Genomic DNA, 22,507 nt, shown 5'->3' on the forward strand with positions numbered 1-22,507 from the left:
ACCATGGAACACACCTGATGGTATTTGAACAAATCTTGAATTGTGTGAATGGTAAAATCAATGATATTTGACAAATACTGATCAGAGCTCTGGAGACATTGAGTTACTGGGGGAAGGTGAGGAAAGGGAGAATGCCTCAGAGGAGGTGCAGCTGAAAGTGGGCCTTCTTGGCAAGCTCTACGATGTAAGGAGAGAGGGAGAGAGAAGTTGAAGATGACGACAATATTTTTTTCCTCACAAGGGGGGCCAGGGGAGGGGGCGCATGGAGGGCGACCAGAGAGCAGGAAGAAAAGGAAGGAGGGGGGGGAGCAGGGGTCCCAAGGAGAAGGATCTCATTCTTACTGGCATTAAGTCAGAGATCATTAGCAGAACACCATGACTGAATAGCAGTCAGACAGTAAGGAATGAGAGAGGAAGAAGAAGAGGCAGTGGAGGGAAGCTTGAAGGAGTGTTGTGTGTCGTCCGCATAACACTGGAAGCGAGGAGAGAAGGCGGAGATGAAATGGGCAAGGTAGATGTTGAAGAGCCACGGCAAGAGGATAAAGCCCCGAGAGATGCCACAGGTGAAGAGTGTGATGGGGAGAGAAAAGGGACCAGTTGAACCTTGGATGGTCGGTCAGAGGGGGGGGGGGGGGGGGGGGAAGAGGTCAACAAGTACAGTACCAGGTCGGTGATGCCAAAGGTATCACAGAGCCAATTTCTAAGGCTGGCATGATTGACTATATCAAAGGCAGAGTAAAGGTCAAGAAGAATGAGAACGGAAGGAGAGTTGGAATCAAGATTTGAGAGCAAGTATTCACGGATGTTTAGGAGAACAGTTTCCATGCCTCTGGCTGCTCTGAAGCCAGACTGGTGGTCATGGAGACAACCAACAGATTCAGTATGGTGGATCAACTGGGCGATGACAAGCTTCTCCAAGTGTTTACCTAGGAAGGGGGTAATGGAGATACGGCGGTAGTTAGTCAGGCAGGAGGGGGGGGGTCGGCAGAAGGCTTTTTGAGGAGAGCGTGCACAAAAGGAGTGCTTGAGGGGTAGCAGGAAGGAGCCAGTGGCAAAGGAGTGATGGAGTGATGGCAGAAACCAGCCGAGGCTTGAGTAAGGGAGGCAATGTTGTCCTCGATAGTTCTGGAGGAGAAGGGGAGAACCCGTTTGGAGGAGACTTTCATAGAGAGGACTTGTCTAGAGACCTCATCAAGTGGTATGGTTGAGAAAGAGAAGAGTAGGAGGGGAGGGGGGGGATGGGGAGGGAGGTCAAGAGGGGCCTAAGAGCAGGTGATGGAGAAGGGAGAGGTGTAGAGAAGAGCGAGGACAGGATGTCCTGAGTTTTAGTAATGAAGAGAGATGCCAGTGCAGTGCAGAGGGTCAATGATGGCAGAGGAGAAGTGAAGACTGCAGTAGGTTTGGCGAGTTCCTTGCAGATTTTCAACAGTTCAGCCGTGTTAGTTGCCCCAGAGATGCAGCCTTGGATATAGGACTTCTTCGAGCAGATGGAGTCTGTATTGCCTTTGGAGCAGGCGACAGGCCAGTCCATCAGAGAATGTGGTTGACACCTGGCATTTCCGCTCAGCAACTCTGCACTTGCGTTTGAGAGGCTAGGTCAGAATCACACCAGGGGTTGCAATTGGAGGCAGGCTTCGTGGGGATCCGCAGGGCAGGGGCAAGGATGTCCAGAGAGTTAGAGAGGTGAAGGTTAGCATGGGCTGTGTCAGTGTCAGTGGCCGGAGTGGAAGGGGTAATGAAAGAGGTGACAAAATGAGCAACTTACACTCATTCATCGGTCGAATGATGGAGAAGGAGACTGGCAGTGCAGGCAAAGGCATAGCCGGAGGACCCAAGAGATCCAGATGAGAGGACAGGAGAGCATGGGCAGACCAGGAGAGAGGTGTAGGGAGAGGGTTGGAGATGGGGATGTCTGCTGAGATGAGAGCATCCTAGGTGTGTCCGGCTGAGAGCGTCAGAACGGAGGGAAGAATGGCGATTGAAAAACAGTCACAGAGGCTGCATCAGGAGAGTCACTGAATATTTAAGTCTCTGAGGAGGAGAACCATGGAATTGGAGGCCAGGAGAGAAGTGGTGAGGTCAGACCACTCAGAAAGGAAGAGGGAGACAGGACCAGGGGTCCTGTCGATTGTGGCAAAGGTCAGCGAGAGGATTGGAGAGACACCAAGCCTGCAGAAGGAGCATTCGAAGGAAGATGGGTCTGAATGGGTATGATAGCACGGACCCATTCAGGGAAGATGAGGGCCACTCCACCCCAGACCGGTTAGGCCTGGGCCTAGGGAGGATCTTGTATCCCTCTGGGAGGAGTATGTCAAAAATAGTGACAAACTGGCAGCGAACCATGTCTCATTGAGAGTGAGGACGTCAAGGTCGAAGTCTTCAAGGCGGTGTCAGATGTCAGAGGAGTGTTTAACGGCAGAGTGTGAGTTGAGAGTAGCTAAGTGAAGCTGGTTGCCACCTTTGAAGGTCTTCCGAGGAGGGGTATAGGAATATGGTATGCCCGTCGGTGGTGGCGAAGAGGCCAGAGGGCTGGCAGGAGAATGGAGGAAGTTGATGAGACGGAAGACTCCTATCAAGAAGAAGGAGGAGGTTGGGCAGAGGGCCCTGGGCCATGACAGTGTCATTCTGGTAGACAACGATGCCCCTAGAGGATGGGAAGTATGCCAAGAGTACTTCCCAGCGGGTTCCACCATTGATAGGCAAAGAAGACAAAGGGGAGAGGACAGAGACCAGTTCTTTATTCCATCAATATTTACTGTGCTCAGCCAGATCGCAGTAATCTGTAGCCAGTAGCAGGTAGGCCCTCCAATTGGCCCAGATGAAGCCCAGTGGCAGGTGAGGTTCTCCTGGACCTGATGAGAGTGCACTACGAAGTGCTGTGGTGGGAAAAAGCAGGATACAGTCCAGGCAATACAGGCAGGTAACTGTCAATTTATTGTGATGTCATGTGTCATGTCTGAAACATGAGAAAATATCTGTATTTGCATTTAAAATATAGAATCTAGAGATGGCTGGGCTGGACATCGGCATTGTACTCATCACCCACGGCCAGGGCAGTTGCTAACGGTATGGAATCGGAGGCCTTCCCTCTAGGGGAAGGCACGAGACAGGGCTGTCCTCTGTCCCCCCTGATCTATGCCCTGGTCATGGAACCCTGGGCGATTTCAGTAAGTAACAATGAATCCATCAGCGGAGTGCGGATGGGCGACTCCCACTGCAAAATCAGCCTATTTGCCGACGACGCCCTCCTCTGTCACCAATCCCTCACTAACGATTCCCCATGTAATGCGGGGACTGGCACATTACGGGGATCTTTCTGGGTACAAGGTCAACCAGGGCAAATCAGTGGCATATGTAGGGGGTCACCTATCAGAAGCAGAGACAAAATACATGGAGGAACTCCCCTTCCGGCTCCAGAAAAATGGGTTTTGGCACTTGGGGATCCAGGTCACGGCCAACCCCGCTGACCTTTTTCCGAACAACTTCAACCCGTTATGGACAGAAGTCAAGAGGGGGATAGAGGTGGGCGGGATCGGGATTCTCATGGATGGCAAGTCTTAACCTAATCAAAATGGTGGTCCTCCCCAAATTCCTGTTTCTTTTCCAGATACTCCCTGTCTAAGTGCCCAAGACCTTCTTAAATTCAATAAAACGCACCTTACTCCGGTTTCTTTGGGCTGGCAAAAAACACAGGATTTCATATGACGTACTAACACGACCAAAGGAGGACGGCGGGGTGGGGTTCCCGGATTTTGAAACATACTATAGGGCAGCCCAATTGAGGATCCTCGTAGACCATTTTAACCCCGGGACAGAGAAACAATGGGTGGCCTTAGACAACAGGCTACTTGCCCAGTCACGCTTGATGAGTGGCTATGGGTCCCGAGGTCACGGGTCCCCAGAAGTGTTATAAACCACCCGGTGTTGGGAGTCCTGTGGTCTATCTGGAGGGAGGGAGGGAGGCTACTACAGATGGCTCACAACCTGGCCCTCCCCGTTGAGCTGTATTTGGGCTCCCCCATCTATAGATAAAGTGGCCGAACCAGCCGCCTACCAGCGGTGGTATGAAGCTGGTCTCACCAGGGCGGGCCACCTCTGGGAGGGAGGGTCATTCATGTCGCTACTGGACCTGGAGGAAGCCCTGGGTCTGGGAAAACTGTCACCATTCCTCTATCTCCAACTTAAGGGGGTCCTCACTGAGCCTTCATGGGGCGACACCCTCAGGAGGGACCCAACGGACTTCGAGAAAATGATCATCTCCACCCGGGGCTCGAAGGGGGTCATATCCCATCTATACAAACTCCTCCTGTTCTCAACTCCAAGGGACCCCCCCGCCAGCACGGACGCAATGGGAGAAAGACCTGTGGGCGGCTATAGACGACAAGAGGTGGACGAGGATGTGTATCCGAGCCCACCGCGCAACGACCTCCCCTCAGTCCCGCCACCAAGCACTAAAGGTATTACATAGGTGGCACTATCCTCCACAGAGGATCGCCAGAATGAGCCCGGGTTACGACCCCCACTGTTGGAAATGTCGCAAAACAAAGGGTGATTACATTCACATGTGGTGGAGGTGCCCTAGGGTACAGATGTACTGGGAGGAGGTCCTGTCCTGGATCAGGGGTGTTGATGGAATCCGCAGACCCTTGTGCCCTTGTTTGATTCTCTTTGGGATTGAGGTAGGGGATGACCACGAAGACACCCAGGGGCACATGCTGCAGGTCATGCTAGTGGCAGCCAGGTGCTGTCTGGCCCAAAAATGGAAGAATCCGCATATGCCCGAGGAGAAGGAATGGGTCACCAAGGTGCGGGCCATATATGACATGGAGTTCTTGACTCATGTCCTCGATGAGTCTAGGACCAACATTGAGGAACTCTGGCTCCCCTTTTTTGAAAAATATGAACGCCCGGCCTAAATGGAGGAACCTACACCTGGAGTCATGTCTGGTCATCAGACCACGACCAAAAAGTTGCCCCACAAACATAAACCAATCTATAAGGGATCCCCTCAATGAGGCACCTACGAACTGAGCCCATGACACGTGTGCACAAAATAAATGGACAGTCGGAGTCTACGAACGAACTCTGAGGACTTGTTGGACACATTAGAAAACACTTGATCACTGGCTAAGGAGGGATGGGGGGGGGGGGGATAAGGGTTATTAAAATGTTTTTTTCTTTTCTGTAACAATTTGTGGTTGAAACGGCAGACATGATGTAATAACCTAAAAAATGCTAATAAAAATGTTATTTAAAAAAAAAATATAGAATCTGTGTGGAGTAATGGGAGGGAAGGTAACCTGCCTAAAAACTAAAACTGGTTATCTGAAGTGAAAAGAATGAAGTGGCTGGCCCGAAGCAGGGCATCCACGCTCCCTACCAACGAGAGACATGAGACTGCGATGTTGGTCAGATTCGTGTAGAACTGAATAGGGGACAAGGATGAATGTGCTCCAGCCCTACAGATAGTGGCTGATGCACCCCTTTTTACTCCCTAGAAATAGGCAAATACTTGCAACAAATAAAAATGGGGAGTAACCATACTGCCAAAAAACAGCTAACAGACTCATTGAACCCTGTTTTCAGTCACAGATGGGTGTGTGTGTGTGTCTGTGTGTGTGTCTGATTTGATTTCACCGTGGGGACCTAAACCCAAGTCCCCACATGGTAATGCCTTCCAAATGATTTAAAACAACTTAAAAGTCGTCTGTGCCAATTTTTATAACTTTTTTAAAAAATGACCTTGTGGGGACCTGTGTTTATTTTGGTGTGTTGATTATTTACTCAGCCCGTCCCCGCAGGCCGGGTGTGGTATTGCAGTCATCAACACACGGACAGGAATTTAAACACACTTGATACATCGGATGCCCTACATGCTTAGGCAGCAGACAGCAGAGTCATGGGAACCATTTATACAAATACAATGATGTTTTAAATGTCCTGAATTCTGCATTTAAATGTAAAATAATTAAATTAAGCTGTTTGTGTATTTTGTATGTTCACAGAATTGGATATAATTGATATGCAATGTAAGTCTTCCCTCAATGATTGCACAACAAACTTCCAGATTAATTTCAAGCATTGGCTACTTTTGTAACATACGAATCACAATGTGACTTACTTTGCTTTCTTCTTTTTCTGTGATTTTGTTGAAGTACCTATAGGGGTGGTGTGTGATATTGAATTCTACACTGTCAAGACAACACATTATGTGCACGGATGTCATCTTGTCTACAGTCTGATATGTGAATTAATTGAATGTTGGCATCATTTTGTCAGATTATTCAAAAAATATTCACAATGTTGATGTTTAATTGATACTTTTGGTTTCATTACAAGTTGATCTCTAAGGGGAAAAAGTGGCAGTAATGGAATTGCAGCCACTTTGATCAATCTGCTGATATAAGGGTTATTGAAAATGGACGCCAATTACTCTGGTGGAATTAACCGTGAAGAAATGAGCGCTGGAGGAATAAGCAATGCAAACCAGTGATAATTCCCCCGGGGCTAAATCCTCCAATGGAATTAGCGCTGGAAATAAAAAGACTCATTCCATCCTATCTTCAGGTTAAAATACCGAACGAAACACTGCCAAAAATAGTGGCCAATTCAACCAAAAATACCCAAAAGGTGAAGGAAAATACTTTCAGGTGATGCAAATGAAGCCACAGATGCACCTAATTGGCCATACAAGGGTATGTGAATATGTATAGGATATAATGATGCTGAAGTCCCCATAGAGCTGATATGATGGTACTGAGTCCACCAAAAGGATGGTGTGTGGTCATGTTGAGGTCTCCACTGGGATGTTGTTTGATAACAGAGGTCCTGACAGGGATGGTGTGTCATTGTATAGAAGGCCACATAAGAATAGTATGTATTTATGCTCAAGGTCCCATAGAAATGGAATGCAATGATATTGAATCCTCCAACTGAATGGTGTGTGCTGATGTCGAGGTCCCCACAGGGTTTATATGTGATGATATTTAAGTCATCACATGGATAGTTTGTGATGATGTTGAAGTCTCCTTAATGAAGATGTATTATGATATTAAACATTTTGTATGTGGGCTCTTGGACATTAAATGCCGTACAGATTATATAATGCTTCAAGGAAGTAAAAGAGGTTTTGTGAAGATGTTGAAATCATTTAAGAAAGTATTTATAGGTCTGAGTGTATTTTATCTTAACATGAACTCATGTAATGGTAATGTTACATCAAGCTCTGCTTAGTACATGGCCAAATCAGAAATTGAACGAAATCTCACCCGACAATGGGGGTCATTACGAGTTGGGCAGTATTCGGTCTGTAAATCCACTGGACTTACTGTTACCGCCACTTGGTCTGGCAGATTTACCGGTGGATTACACGTGGTGGTGGCGGGTATGATCCCATGTTTTCAGAGTCCATTGGACTCTATGGGGCATTTTTGGCAGTATTACTGCCTAAGGGAGCAAGGGCTAAAGGTCATTGTGAACAAGTGCCAGTTTTGCTGGACAAGCATCAGATACAGCAGAAACATCTTTGCAGACAGCATTCCTGTAGATCCCGCAAAGACGGAAGCCCTCCTCACCTGGTCAAGACCTCAGAACTTGAAGGTGTTACAGAGTTTCCTTGAATTCTTTAACTGCTACTGGAGATTTGTTGTGGGATATGCCAACATCGTGCAACCGCTTGTGGACCTCATCAAAGGATAGCTGCCTAACTAGAGGAGCTGCAGGACTACCATCAACTCTGCAGACCATTTACACCATCCACATGAACCCTTTGATGATAGGTGGACCGACTAATGCTAGGAGGCATTCAAGGAGCTGAAGCGGATCCTCACTACTTGAGCTCCTCGAATCCTCAAACCAATTCTGGGCTACACAAATCCTCAGTTGCCTTGCATCTTGCACATTGATGCAAGTCTTCCACCTGGTGATTGTGTGTTGATCCACAGCCTGGGAAAGAGTGGAAAGAACAAGCTGAGTAACAAGTGGGAGTCTCAACCATTCAACATTGAGCATCAATTAGTAGTGCTGCCCGTCTACTGACTGTGGGTATGAGGACAGCCAAGAAACATCAAGACCTTGCACCGGAACCATCTGCTCCAAGTCCAGGATGAGTTTGAGCTGACACCGGTAGTGAGAGAAGAGGACGTGAACCCGAATCTGAGAGTGTTCTTTCGAGACTAATCCTGATCCCATTGCTCCTGCTAAGTTGGACGTGGCAGGTGTAGGGGAGGATTGGTCCAAAAGACCCCCCTCGCCTACATCCCCTCCCCCGGTGAGGGCCATGGCTCGTCAGGTGTCCCCTCCCTACCACAAGGGCCCAGGTGGTGGATGGCTCACCTGCTGAAGACATTGCCCAAACCTGTTGAATTTAGCTAGGCCTCAGAAACCATTTTGTCTAATAAAGATGGTGTGAGCCCGGCGCACCGCAGCGCGGCCCCCACCTTTGGAGAGTTTCAATTATCCCTGTGGCCGCAGCTCCGCTGCGAGCCCGTTCCAACGAACAAGACGGACATGAGCTAGTGTAAGATACCAACACTAACATTTCACCTTCCGCAGTGTATCGCTGCTCCCAGCATGACCCTGCCAGCAGAGCCTGGGTGGAAAGAACTGTAAAATGGCCCTTTGATAAAAGCAAAAGTTCCCAAACACTAATGACAAAACTACCTGCGATGGAAGCATTCTCTCCATAAACCTCTTTGACTGAAGAAAAAACCTGTAAAATGTAGAGATATGGCAGAATGCGTGTTCATATGGCATTAGGAATGAAGCACCCACACCACTGCAGTTATGTACAAATAGTAAAAGCGTCCCGGGGGGTTATTTGTTATGCGTATCATTGAAAAGATTATACCCCACGGTCCCGCGCCATAACCAAACTAATGCTGCTAGAGTGCAAAGAAAGACAACTGCAACCATATTGAGGGCTCGTGTAAAGGGTGCACGGAAATGCACCCTTCATGTGTGCATGTCCAAGCCCCTTATGTGCCACTACCGTCACTTGTAGTGGCGAGTCGTTTCTATGCGCTCCACCAATCTCACTACTACCTCACTTACTGCTAATGTATAAGCATATAACAAAATGTTGTAATTGTTAAAACATAGTGTACAAGTAATGTGCTCAGACTGGTTATATTTGAGAGGCATTAGCAATGTTAAAATGTGAGCTTTGGAATGACCCAATGAGTACTGTATATTATTTGAATGTTTATGCTACTTTTACCGAAAATCGGCAACTCATGAGGAAGATATCTTTTTGAGCATATGCAAGGCCATTCCCCCTCCCTCCCAGCGAAGCCTGCCAGACGAAGCAGAGGCCAGTGCCGCGCGGCTCCACCTCCCCCAACTAGGCTGGAGCCGCTTCAAAGATTTGTAGCACCCTCTGCAGCACCCAAGGCCACGGCCCGCCACCTGTATTATTTACAACCCAGCAGTAAACCACCGCCTGAAAACACAAATCTAGAGGCGCCCTTTCTTAAACCCCACGACACACTGGCTCACCTTAGGTTAATGGCCCCTGTAAAATTAGGACATCCAATATTATGGCAACATTACAGCAACACATCCATAATGACTTCTAACAAGACATGATGACATGTATCGCCTGTCCCATGCCCCGAGACCCAACCCCACGACCTGTGGTACCCGGTCAACAGGACACTGGTAACCATGTACTGATGAATCGCCATCAAACCCCTCTCGAGGTGCATTCCTCCTGTGTTGCATTAACCTGTAGAATAACCTATTGAAAGATTTACTAAAGAAGATAATATTGCAAATGGTTGAATGACTGCGGTATGCATGGCCTAGGGCAAAGAAGTCAGGAAAAGGCATTTATCTCTGACACTGGCCACAGTGGCACAACGACACCGCCCGGATGAACCCAGCTGACCCGCCAGGCCCAGCCCAACCCACGAGACTGACCAGTGACGTCCTCCAGCCGCGGCCAACCACATCACAGAAGCACCTATAGCTAGTCGTCGCCACCCAATCCCACTGAACTTGTGCCCCCTATAGTATGTAGGTTCTGATGACTTTTTTGTAAATATATACGCCTGTCTTTGCTATTGTCCGACAGAGCGCTCTCGGAGTTTGCAGAGTTCTTTGCATGCCCTATTCTGATTGATAAACCCCCACTTTGTCTTGGCCTTATTCCCATCCTGGGAGAGTCCATTATTGTTTCACATTGCTGGGAGGATCGTGCTGGTTGGGGACGCTTGCCTTCACAGGGAACCCTTACCCATTCTGTCACTGGAATATAGGGAGTCTGACTTGGTACAGGGTTGATCACTGGGTCAGGAAGAAACCCTAGATGAGGGCCCGGCTCATCTTCATCCTGCAACCAGGGAGAGCAGGATTGTCATGAAACTAATTTAGGATTCACCAGGGGTCCAATGTGAGTTTCCCATTGCCCGATCATAAGTTTTCCATTCTTTCTTCTTTAGTGCAGGTGTCTACGAGTTCAGGGGTACTGTGGCAGGTGGACTGTAGATCTAAATCATGGCTCAATTATTTTTATATTATTATTATAATAATTATTATTATTGGGGTATTCGGAGGGGGGGGGGGTGGGAAAGGGCTCTCCAAATAATCAGGGGAGAAAACAGTGAGGAGAGATCACCCAGTCTCAGGTCGGGTGGGGAGTGGTGGGTGTGTAGAGCAAGTTGCTAGTTAGATAGATTTATAATTCAGGCCATGGCTATCCTCGAGGTTGAGGATATTGTCATGGGGAGAAGCATGCAACAAATTAGAGTAAAAGACATCCGCACGTGATGCCACACAGGGATTCTTTAAAAAAGGAAAAGGTTTGCAGCATGAGCAGAGCGTCTTGAAGACAGTTGGTCTGAACCTCCACGGAGGAGGGTTGAGCAGCACTCCTCCCTACACCTTTGCTAGTTCTTTTTCACCTCTGCAGGCCCGAGCTGAAAGAGTAATTCTGCCCAGACAGGTAGGGGTGTGCCAGAACCCACCACTGCCTCCTGGCACTCCTGTCACTGCTGTGGCCTGGCTCCATATTGCTCTGTGAGCGGGGAACGCCCCCAGTCATTGCCCCCCCTCTCGCCCTCCTCTGGTCAGGTGTGCCGCTCTCCAATAGAGAGGGGAGCGCTGTGTAATGGTTTAAGGCTTGCCCCCAGCCAAGAGGGCCCTCCGAGACTCCCGGGGCTGCATCTGGCAGATGTAGCTTGGGTGGAGCATTGGTTTGGGCCCCAGACTGCCATAAATGCTGGGCTGCACCTGGCATAAGCTGCCCATCCAAAAGAAAATTTGGGCACCCATGACACATGCTGCTGCTGCTAGCCTGCCAGAGAACCATCACACACAGAGGAACAAAGGAAGAGAAATACCCAGAGCAGAAAGGACCTTGTGACAGCGCTGGCCTGGCTGGCTCGCAAGTAATGTTTTTTTATACATAGTTACAGCACACTGTATGGAGACATTTGCATATATTTTTAAGGACTTTTATTTTTTGGAAGAACTGTTTATATTTTAAAAGGACTCTTTTCTGTACTGTTTTTAGTAATTCTGCCGTTTAGGTAGGTTAATAATGTAAATAGTATTGTGTGATTACCCCTTTTTATATATAAAGTCTGCTGGTGTACTGGGAGAAGGGAAAAAGCTTAAGATCAACTAAACAAATCATACACCAGCATTTTGCTGTCTGCCTTTTCTTTTCTGTCTACTAAAAGTCATATCCCTGTGTTTCTTACCAAAAGGTTTTTGGGTAATACCATCCCAACCTTTGCATTTTTATCCCAATTCTACTTCCCACCGTGGTGCAACAAGGCAGATTCAGACTGGGGCATAACATTGGTCCAGGCACCATTGAAAAAGTGGGCCACAATCACACATTACAAGTCATCACTATCCAGAACAGACTGTTTGTGTATTAACCAAGGTGGTCTTTTTGGTAATATATGCTGCAACTAACATGTTTGAAAACATATTTGCTTAGTAACATTGGTTAAGCCTAGTGTAGTAACTTATGAAACTGGCCCACTCTGACCAAACCAGTTGTCCATTCTGTTAAGATAACTGGCCCCTTCTAGAATTGGCATATCTAAGTCAAGTGGGGGCTGCTGGAGACAGGTAAGAGGTAGGTTATATTTTTAAGGTTAAACGTTGAGTGTCATATACGTATTTTGCTGATCCCATCTACACCTGTCTTCCATCCCCCCCACTATAAAAATGGGGGATCCGCTCAATGACAGAGCTTTGGGAATCCTAGCACTGAAAGGAAGGATGAACTGGATGTCACGGGTGGGTGAACATCAGAATGGGTATGTACTGTAATATGCAAGGTTTTGGCATTATATGCTATGTTATCATGGTTTATACTGTGCCAAGTGGCCAGCACAGTGGTATGCACAGTAGAACACATATGCTTGCCCATGGGGCGGTGAACCATGAACCTATCAAAGGTATGCAGACCTTAATCTGCTGGAAGAAAGAAAATGAGCGCAGGTAAGAAAAAAGGATGGGAAAGCTGCAAGTAAATGTCAGTGTTATCTATGTTTTAGTTTTTGCAATGAAATATTTTGATTCTATCCTCAGTGATCATGTCATTGTACTAAACTAATACAATATTAATATGATTAGTTCATGTCAACAGTTTTCTCGATACTGTGAAAAATTCAGGGTCCTGACCCTGTTCCTTGAGCTAGCGGGTACACTAGGGACAGTGAGACTGGTAAGAATGTTTTATTGGACGAGTGTATATGTTTCCCACGAATATGGTGGAGTGACTGAGTCTAGCGAGGGAGCATGAACTAACAAAAGGGGGACTAGAGTGGGTTCCTTCCCTGAAATTCTTTTTTTATATAATAGGCTAAAATAGTGCATTTTACATAGTAAACAATTGGGTAAAAAGCCACACAGCTTGCAATCGATTTTGTATAGTAACACATGAAAACTTCCAACGACTGCAAGTCACCAACAATGCACAGAAGCATTTTCCAATTCATTTCCACAATGCCTTTGTGCACAATATTTGCAAATTATTTCTTGCTGGCTGTGCCCATACAAGTCAATGCAGACTGCACCAGTATATGCCAGTATTACCAGATAGAAACATACTCCTGTTACAGTACAAAATGCAATGCCACAATGAGAGACTGCCATCACCAATGTACGCTATTATGTCAACTTAAGAACCCTCATGTTGGCTTACCTCCTTATTCCACTAAGAAATGCCATGCCACAGTATGAAACTATTTGCAGACTGGTTGCACCAATGTAGGGCAATCTAGCCATATAATAACACTGATCATGATTCTTTGACTTTGGTGCCTGGCACAAAATGCCATACCACAATAAGAAAAGATGTTCAGGCAGGCTGCACCAATGCAGGCCAGTCTAACCACACAATAACACTTATTAATTTTGCCCATTGGGCATGCTCACTAGGGTACTGAAAGCTGTCAAAGAGAAACTATGTTTCCCTTTGTAGTTAAATCCAGACCTGGTTCACTTACTGAGCTCCTTGCCGCAGCTGTGAAAGCACTCAAGTCTTGTCACAGGGCTAGCTTTGATCCTCCATAATGTGTGGTGGGCCAGTTTCATGCTGCCCAGTATCTATGAGCCACCCCTGCATGGAGACCAGGAAGTCCAGCCAGCTTAGCAAGACCCTTAGGCCAGTGGCTTTAGTTACCTGGAGGAAGACTGAGTAGGGTTCATCAGTGGTCTCTTCCCCATACCCACCTACCACCTTCTCAATTCATTAGGGGCAATGTTCTTGCAAAGCTGCTTCCTCATTCTCTCCTAGTATGATTCCCAAACATTTTATGAGGGCAGTAACAAACAAAATATGGTGAGAAAGGCACAATATGCACAACTGCTCCAACTGATCTCACCACAACCAAACTCAGGCTCCACATGAGGCACTTCCTGCTTAGCTTAGACATAGACACAAACCTGGAATTTCCCTGAGTAAGCCCTCTCACTGTTTTACCAAAGAGGAGGTAGACCAAATCATTGACTGAGAACTGCTTGACCAGTTGAGCTACTAGAGCCACCACAGCCAGATGGGACATAGAGTCAAAGAGAGGAGGCAGGATTTGTTCCTGACCCCAAATGGTCACCGAGCCTTTTCAAGCCTCGGGCACTACACGCCAGCCAGCCAGACGCACATATTGAATTAGCCCCATCGCTACAGAGCAACTCATTTGAAACATCCACAATTCAATAGGGTGAGCCACTGCCAAACATGCAATTGGGGCTATGTGGATTTATTTTCCTTACATTGAAAATAGTATCCTGTTTGTAAATCAAAAGGTGCTTTCCTTGATGGGAAAAAGCCCCCTTTAACCACCAAACATGCTATTATGCTCCAGTATTCAGTAGGAATAAGAATGACATTGAAGTCCCGACAGAGGTGGTGTGCTGTGATATGTAAGGCCCCACATGGATGGTGTGTGTTTTCACAGCACTGTTGTGTGATAAGTCCCCACACAGTTTATGGTGATATTAATGTCTTCATATACTTCACATGAATTGGGTGTGATACTGATTTACGTACTGCATGAACTGGGATTATAATGAGAATAGTCCCAACATTATGTGCACTTCTAATGAAGTCCCTGCAGGTTTGCTGTGTCATGATATTGAAGTCCCCACAGGGATGGTGCAATGGTGATACAGAGGTCAATGTAGTAATGGTGTGTGAGGATATTTAAGTTGCCACTGTTTTTTAATTTTGTACCTTACAGGGATAGCTTGCGTTAATATGGATTATCTTCACAGTGAAGTTGTGCGAAAATATTGAAGTCTGTATGGGCTTGGTTTGGTGGTGTTGAAGATGTCTCTCCCACTGAGGTTCCACTTGCCTCAACCCCTAGGAAGGGCCTTGTGGAGTGGGCTCACATTGAAAGCCTCACAGTGGGGAGGGGGAGGGGGGTCTCCCACTAGAGGAAAAGGGATGAATACCTGTGATTTGTCAAATACCCTTCCCCTTACAGTGGTGGGTTCCCCATCTCTATTTAGAGAATCAATTTAGAAAATACATATTCCACTGTTCTTTCCCCTTCCGCTGTTCTACAGTGAAGCAAAATGATTGGAGATCTAGGAACAATCTCATTACTCTTGGGTTAGTGTCTTTTCTCAGGCTCATCCAGGTTAACAGTGAGTGGTCAGTAAGCAACCTGAAATTCCTTCCTGTGAGGTAGTACCTCAGATGTACGAAAGTCCATTTGATATCTAGGGCTTTGAGCTCCATAGTGGCATAGGGCTGCTCTCGGGAAAATAGTTTTGGCTGGTAATAAGACCAGAGGTTCAACTATGTCATACTCTTGAGAGAACACTGCATCTAAGCCTACTTTCTATGCGTCTGATTGCAGAATACATTCTTTATTAAAGTATGGCATCTTAAGGATAGCCTCCTGATATAGAATTGTCTTCAGCCCTTCAAAGCTTGCTTGGTCTTGTTTATTCCAATCCAATTTCTGTGGGTGTGAGTTTTTTAGTTTGTCCATCAGGTTAGCAGCTAGGTTGGAGTAGTTGGGGATAAACCTTCTGTTATATCTGGTGAGACCCATCGGAGATCCTGGTTGGTTTTAGGGGTTGGCGTTTGTTGCACCGCTTTTACTTTCTCAGTTTGAGGTTGGATTAGAATATTCCCCACAAATTACCTGAGATATTTTACAGTGGAGTGGGCCAAGTGACACTTTCGGGGGTTTGCTCGTAGACCTGCTTTCCTAAGAGTACGGATGATCGAGTAAAGAAGGTGAAATGTTCTGGCCAGCTGTTACTATGGACCAAGATTGCGTCCAGGTAGGCCTCAGAGAAAGCAGTGAATTGGTTCGGTATTGTATCTAAGAACCGTTGAAGGGTGGCAGGAGCTCTGTGTAAGCCAAAGGGTAAGACTTTGAACTGGAAAGAGCCTTGTGGTGTTGAAAAGACTGTCTTTTTCCCTATCTGCTGAATTTGAGCAGACCTGCTAGTATCCTTTTGTTAAATCGAAAATAGAAATGTACTTGGTTGTCCCCAACTTCGATTAAATCATCAATGCATGAAATTTGATAATTGTCAAAGATGGAGATTGAGTTCAGCTTCCTAAAATCTATACAGAATTGCCACGAGTTATCAGGTTTGGCAACTAGGAAAAAGGGGAGGACCAAAGACCCTCAGAGGGCTTGATGATATCAGCCTTGAGCATCTCCTCCATCTCCAGTTCAATAATGTTTCTTCTGGCACCAGGGATTGATTGATTGATATTTTATTTCTATCGCGCTCATAGACAAGTGTTTCAGAGCGCGACAAGGCAAGGGAGGGGAGGGGAACTGGGGAGAACAAAACAGCGATCTTACTAGGCCCAGTGACATTGAGAAAGCGCAAGTGCATGGGAGAGGGAGGAGGGGAAAAGTGCATGGAAGGGGGGTGGGGGGGAGAAGTGAAAGTGTGAAGCAGAGGAGAAACAGATAAACAATAAATAAATAATAAAAGGCAAGAAAACAGTAGTAATGCAGCCAGCAATTTGCAAGTGCTAGGTTTAAGGCAGCAGACAGGGTAGGTCTGATAAGTGCAGGAAGAAAAAGGGGGGCTGTATGGGTACAGATACAGACCCCAGTGCAAGGGGTGGCCCGGAGGCAGTGCGGGAGGGTGGCAGGATGACAGGTACCTGGACCAGAAGGACAGAGGATGGCCAGGTGCACGGTGCCAAGAGAGAATAGTAAGATCCAATAAGGCTTTAGGTTGATAGTTTCCCGGACAGTGTGCGGAAGATATGGAACAAATTATCGACCCTCCCTGGTTGTTCTGAAAACACTTAAGGGAATTGAGCCAGTGAGTTGCCTAGGTCTTCTTGGAGGGATAATGGCAACTCAGGTAAAATCTATTGGGTCTCAATTTCTGGATCAGTAAGGAGGGTGGCCATAGTGACTGTAGCTGTCTCACTGGGATCTACTTTCCATTCTTTCGGGAGATTAACAAGATAGACTTAGGTTTTCTGACACCTACCAGCTTGGGAGATTTGATAGTACAGGGGACTTTTGTTTCTAGGACTTAATAGGAAATTAGCTTATTACCCAATGTCAGAAGGAGAACTAAAACCGATTGCCTGATAGAAAAGGATCGGGTTACATCATGTTTATTATATACTGCCTTTTGCTGTTCTTGAGCTTGACTTAAGTGTCTTTTAACAATCTCCCTTACTGATGCCATATGCGCTTTTACTTTCTGGGCCATTTGGGAAATGGGTAGGATGGCCTCTCGCTCTCCTCCCAGGTTTCTTCAACATGTCCAAAACATCCTGGGTTCCCTTCCATAGAGTAACTCAAAGGGAGAACACCCCAGGGAAGTCGGACGGGTCTTCTGGACTGCGATAGGGCTCAGGTTATCCTTATATCCCATTTTTGCCCATTGGATTCCACCAGTTTCTGCAAAATTATTTTTAAGGAATGATTAAACTGGATTGTTCCTCTTTCCTTCTTCACAATGCTTTCCTTGCATCTGCACACGCCAGGCATGCGGCATCTCGTATTGGCGTTATCTGGCAAGTTGAAAGTTGCAGACTCCGCGACATGCCTTTGCTCGACCTCCACAAGGCGTAATGATGTCAGGGGGATTTCCCTGCACACAAGGCTCCCCTTGTCTCCTACTTGTCCCTGGTAATATATGTCTCTTGAAAAAGAGACATCTTCCTTTTCTCTTACAAATGGGTTTCTTTTTGCATTGCCTTCAACCAACAGTAAAGATGCCACATTATTTGATCTAACATGTATGCAGCCATGGTAGAGGTTTTAGGGAGTTCCTCGAAGGAACGGGAGTTCTTGTCCCCAAAGGGGGCACTTGACTCTACCCCTAGGAGGTCTTGCAGTGCGGGCTCATCTCCCTCGCCTCACCATGGGCCTCCCCTTTGGGTCAAAGGGACGAATATCTGCAATTAGTCAAATCAAATAGTCCTGGAAAAAATAATAGAATTCTGGCCAGAGTAGGGTACAGCAGGCATTAGGCGATTGACAGTCGTACCTTCCAGATGCAACAGGGCATATATATGAGTGGTAGGGACTGAGGCCCTACTAACTCCCTCACTCGTCCTCTGAGGCTGGGCTGTGGTGAAAATACTGGCTATGCTCCTGTCCCATGTTGAGAGGGGTCAAGCCCTCCCACGCCCTACAGCTTGAGTAGGTCAAACCCCTGACTATCACAAAATGCAAATGCAATTTCATTGGGCTTAGTTGGCCATATCACCACTTAATACACGATTACATGGCATGTCGCTGTGAGAAATTAAACAGCGCTCTAGGATTAATGACTGCACCAAGAAAGGTCGGGCAATTCCTTTATACTAGCTAAAGCCCCCTAGCATATTTTAGCAGCCCCCTGGCACATATGGCACTAATGTGCCACGCTGGCTTAGCAGAACAGTGTTTGCCATGCCAAAATGTGTCCTTCTGCACATCTGTCATACTCAGCTGTGTTGTCCCATATTGATCAGTACTGTGCCATTGCATTATTTTTGGCCTCACTATGTCATATTAGGTACCACTGACTCATAATAAGTAACATTTTTTAACATTAACACATTCCAGAGTTCTCATATCAGGCGCAGGTAGTTCATCAGATCCCGTTTCAATCTGCATTTTGGGACATGCATAGAACAAAACAAGATTTTTCCACCAGATTTCAGTGAATCACTTTTTCACTCTTATAGCTCCATGAACTATTTAACTGGGAATGTTCAAAATAACCATTGTACACCAACGCATGCTATGTATAATGTGATGGTATAGATCTCATGCTATATACTCCTTTCCTGGACAAACTCCTGGAAAAGCAGCCATCTCCCAGCTTAATCTTCACAGTGAATCAGGTGGTTGTCTCTGTGACCATCAGTCTTGCTTCAGAGCTGCCAGAATCATGGAAACTGCTATCCTGAACATATGTGAAGACCTGCTTTCCAACCTCGATTACAGCACACTCCGTGTCCTCATCTTACTTGACCTCTCTTCTGCCTTTGACATGAGCAACCATGACATCCTGCTCAACCATCTTCGTGATAACCTGGGCATCACCGATCAGGCCCTGGCTTGGCTGACTCTTTCCTCTCCAACCGAACCTCCCAGATCCAACTAGGGTAGTTCCTCTCCTCTGTCTCCATCTCCATCTGTGGTGTTCCCCAGGGGTCTAACCTCTCTCCTTGGCTGTTCAACCAATACTTTTCACTTCTTGCCCACCCCATTGCCGCTCTTTTCACAACCTTGGGTGCTATGCGGATGACTCAACTCATTTTCAGGCTCCCTTTTGTCACCTCTTCTCCTTCTCTCATCTCCGACTGTCTGCTATCCAAGAGCGGTGTGCCACCAATGATCTCTGCCTTAATGCCAGTAAGACCAAGATTCACCTCATTGGCCCACCTGCTCCCTCCTTTCCTGTCACTCTCTGACCGGCCTCTCTTGGCCCTCTTCCTGCTCCCACCTGTGAGGCTAAAAGCCTCGGGTCATCTTCGACTCCACACTCTGCTTCACATCTCTGACGTCTCTAAGAAATCACACTATCAGCTACACCTCCTCATAGGTATTCTTCCTTTCCTCTCCTTCCCCCAGAATCTCACTGTCTCTAGTGCTCTTGTTCTCTCTAGGCTGGACTACTGCAACAGCCTCTTTCTAAATCTCCCTGCTTCCACTCTCCATCCGCTGCAACTCATCCATAACAGGACTGCGAGACTTGTCCTTGGCCTCAAGCCTAAGGATTGGATCTCTCCAGGACTGAAAACTCTGCACTGGCTCCTAGTGGCTGCGAGGATTAAGTTCAAAATGCTCTGCATTTTCCACAAGGCCTTCTGGGGCCTGGGGCCTCAATATCTTCCACTCTCTCTTCCTAAATATCTTCCTTCTCTAGCTCTTTGCGCATCCGCCTCCAACTCCCTCAGGGTCAGCTGCTTCTCCAAGCAACGCGTTGGTGGTAAATCTCTTTCTTCGACTGGAGCCTCCCTGCCTCTCTGAAACTTGAAGATAACCATGCTTTCTCTCCTCCTCTCTCCTGCTGATCACCTGGGTTGAAATTGAACCTGCACTGGTTACCTGGCTATCCTCTGATCTCAGGCCCAGGTCCCCTCCCCGCCATTTGCACACCTGCACTGCCCCCTTGGCAACCCTTGCACTCGGGGTTGTTTCTGTGCCCCTACAGCCCTCTGCCAGCACTTGACACGTGATGTCTGCTCTTACCCTGGAACTTGCCACCAGTTTGCTGCACTTTTTATTTACTGTTTGTTTATTCTTTACTGTTATCCTATGTACTGCCCCTTCCCTTCGCCCCCGCATTTTCCCCTCCCCAATCCCCTGCACTTGCGCAATCTCAATTTCACCTGGCCTCGTAAGATTGTTGCCTCTGTCCTCCTCGGTTCCTCCTCCCTTGCCTCATTGAGCCTTGAAACACTTGTGTATAGGAAAGTTATAAATGCCATATCATATCATGTAGCATACATCATTCATTAAGAGGAGCAAAAAAACACCAAGGCACACCTATATTGAAGGGTCTTAATGGTAAGTACCCCAAGAGGTAATGTTAAAGATATTTGGAGATGTTATATGGGATTTTTGAGGTGCGGGGGGCAAAGGCTCAACCTTGGCAACTAGGTTGGATATATAAGAACAAAAACAGTGGTTGTTCCTAACAAGTCAGTTAGGAACTCCCATCCCCTGCACACTATCTACTGTCTGAACATCAGACCAAACATTCAAATGGGTAGTCATTAATTCATTCAGAAGCAGACAAACTGGAGGAGGAATATACTATCATGAAATTGAGATTCATAGACAGATGTTTCCATGGAGACCTGATTGACAAAGCCATACTTAGAACAGAACTACAGAGCCGGGAGGACCTCCTGGACCCAAGAGCAAAAACGATGAAAACTAACTTAATCCACTCATTGAAATACTCTAGTCAAAGTTTTCAAATTAAGAGGATTATACACAAAAACTGGGAGATCATTAAAACAGACCCACAACTGAACCACCTTTTTCCGGAACCACCAATGCTGGCGTACAAGAGGGGCAGAAACTTTCACGATAAACTGATCAAGGCAGAAAAACGCAAACCTTCCAATCAAACTGTTCTGTGCAAAACTAAAAATGGGACATTTCCATGCCTTAATTGCCAACACTGCTCAACTGTGATTAAAGGCGATCACATCCGACATTGTAACACTGGCAAAAAGATGCCTCCGACACAATATGCTGCATGTGATTCTAAAAATGTTGTATATGCGTTACGCTGTCCTTGTGGCAAATACTATGGTAAATCCACCAGGAAAGCAAAAGAAAGATGGACAGAACATAAGACCAATAACCGCACAAAAAATATCAAATCACCAGTATACAGACACTTCAGAGATCACAGTAGCACAAGTGTGATTTGTAATATTGGAAGTTATAAATCCACTCCCTAGAGGCGGTAATTACTATCCCAGAGAGAACTTTTTTGGATTCTCTGGCTTGACTCCCTCTCTCCCCTGGGGATGAACGAAGACTACTATCTAGGCCCGTTTTTATAATGTACCCCTTGATTTATTTTCCTTGATTAAGATGTGATGATGTCTTATTATTTGTTTTATTCTATTTATGTTGGATCAAGCCGCTATAAAAGACTGTACGTCCCAAGGTGGGCAGGATATTTAAAGTACTATGTAGATCTCGACATTTAGGACTTACATTCCCATTAGAAACGTATGACTTTATTTCACTTCTTTGTTTTAACCACGCTTTCTATTTACCTTACCTTTTTTTGGCTCGGTTTACTATCTATATCTCATTTCTGTTTACATCCATTGCTATCTTTTTTTTCATAGTTATTGGTCCACAGCCTTACATTTACTCTGTATACTCAAGAGGACGTTTTCCTTCGTTGTTTACTAATTGACTTGACGCTATCACGCTTCCACGCAGGTGGCGTCATAACGATGACGGTGCTACCTTTATTATACACCCTTTCACGCATACGCGATGATTCGACAAGTCTGACACCACTTCATAGCATCTTGTTTATCCTACTCTAACGCTCATGCTCACGTATGGCGTCAGCTCTATGACGCCGTGATTTTCTATCTTCGGACGCATGTGCATGCAATCGCTTACTGCTGCGCATGCACCCCATTACGCCTTCGGGTATAAATGAAGGGCTTACATGGGAACACCACATCTTCCAATGGCTAGATGTGCGCTTCCATGGCTCCAACATTACCTGGACTAAGGCGAATATTGTAAGTATTTGAGGATCCTTGTTTTGACTATTTGGCCAACTTAATGAGTAATAGTGATAGAACTCATACTCTTTTTCTATCTCTTTCTATCTTTACTTGCAGCTTTGTGCTGTTAGGAACCCTTCTTTGTGCTATGGATTTCCAGTGGGACACCATTTTGAATGTAAGTGCTGACTTACTTTCTTGCATTCTACGTTTAAACCTAGGTTGAGCACTTTATTCTGATTATATTTATTTTTTGTTACCGATTAGGTATTTTTCTACTATCGGACGTAATGTCCTAAGGAATCATTTACTTGATGAATATTGGCACCTTTA

The 22,507-nt window shown here is 46.3% G+C and overlaps 1 protein-coding gene across 1 annotated transcript in view; it reads right to left on the reverse strand.

Annotated features, from left to right (window-relative positions):
- PIBF1 (progesterone immunomodulatory binding factor 1) overlaps nt 1-22,507 on the reverse strand; it is a 1,771,771-nt gene that overhangs the window by 1,698,347 nt on the left and 50,917 nt on the right. The window lies entirely within an intron of this gene.

This window comes from Ambystoma mexicanum, chromosome 7q, assembly GCF_040938575.1.
Source record: "Ambystoma mexicanum isolate Mex_15411 chromosome 7q, UKY_AmexF1_1, whole genome shotgun sequence".
Lineage (NCBI taxonomy): Eukaryota > Metazoa > Chordata > Amphibia > Caudata > Ambystomatidae > Ambystoma > Ambystoma mexicanum.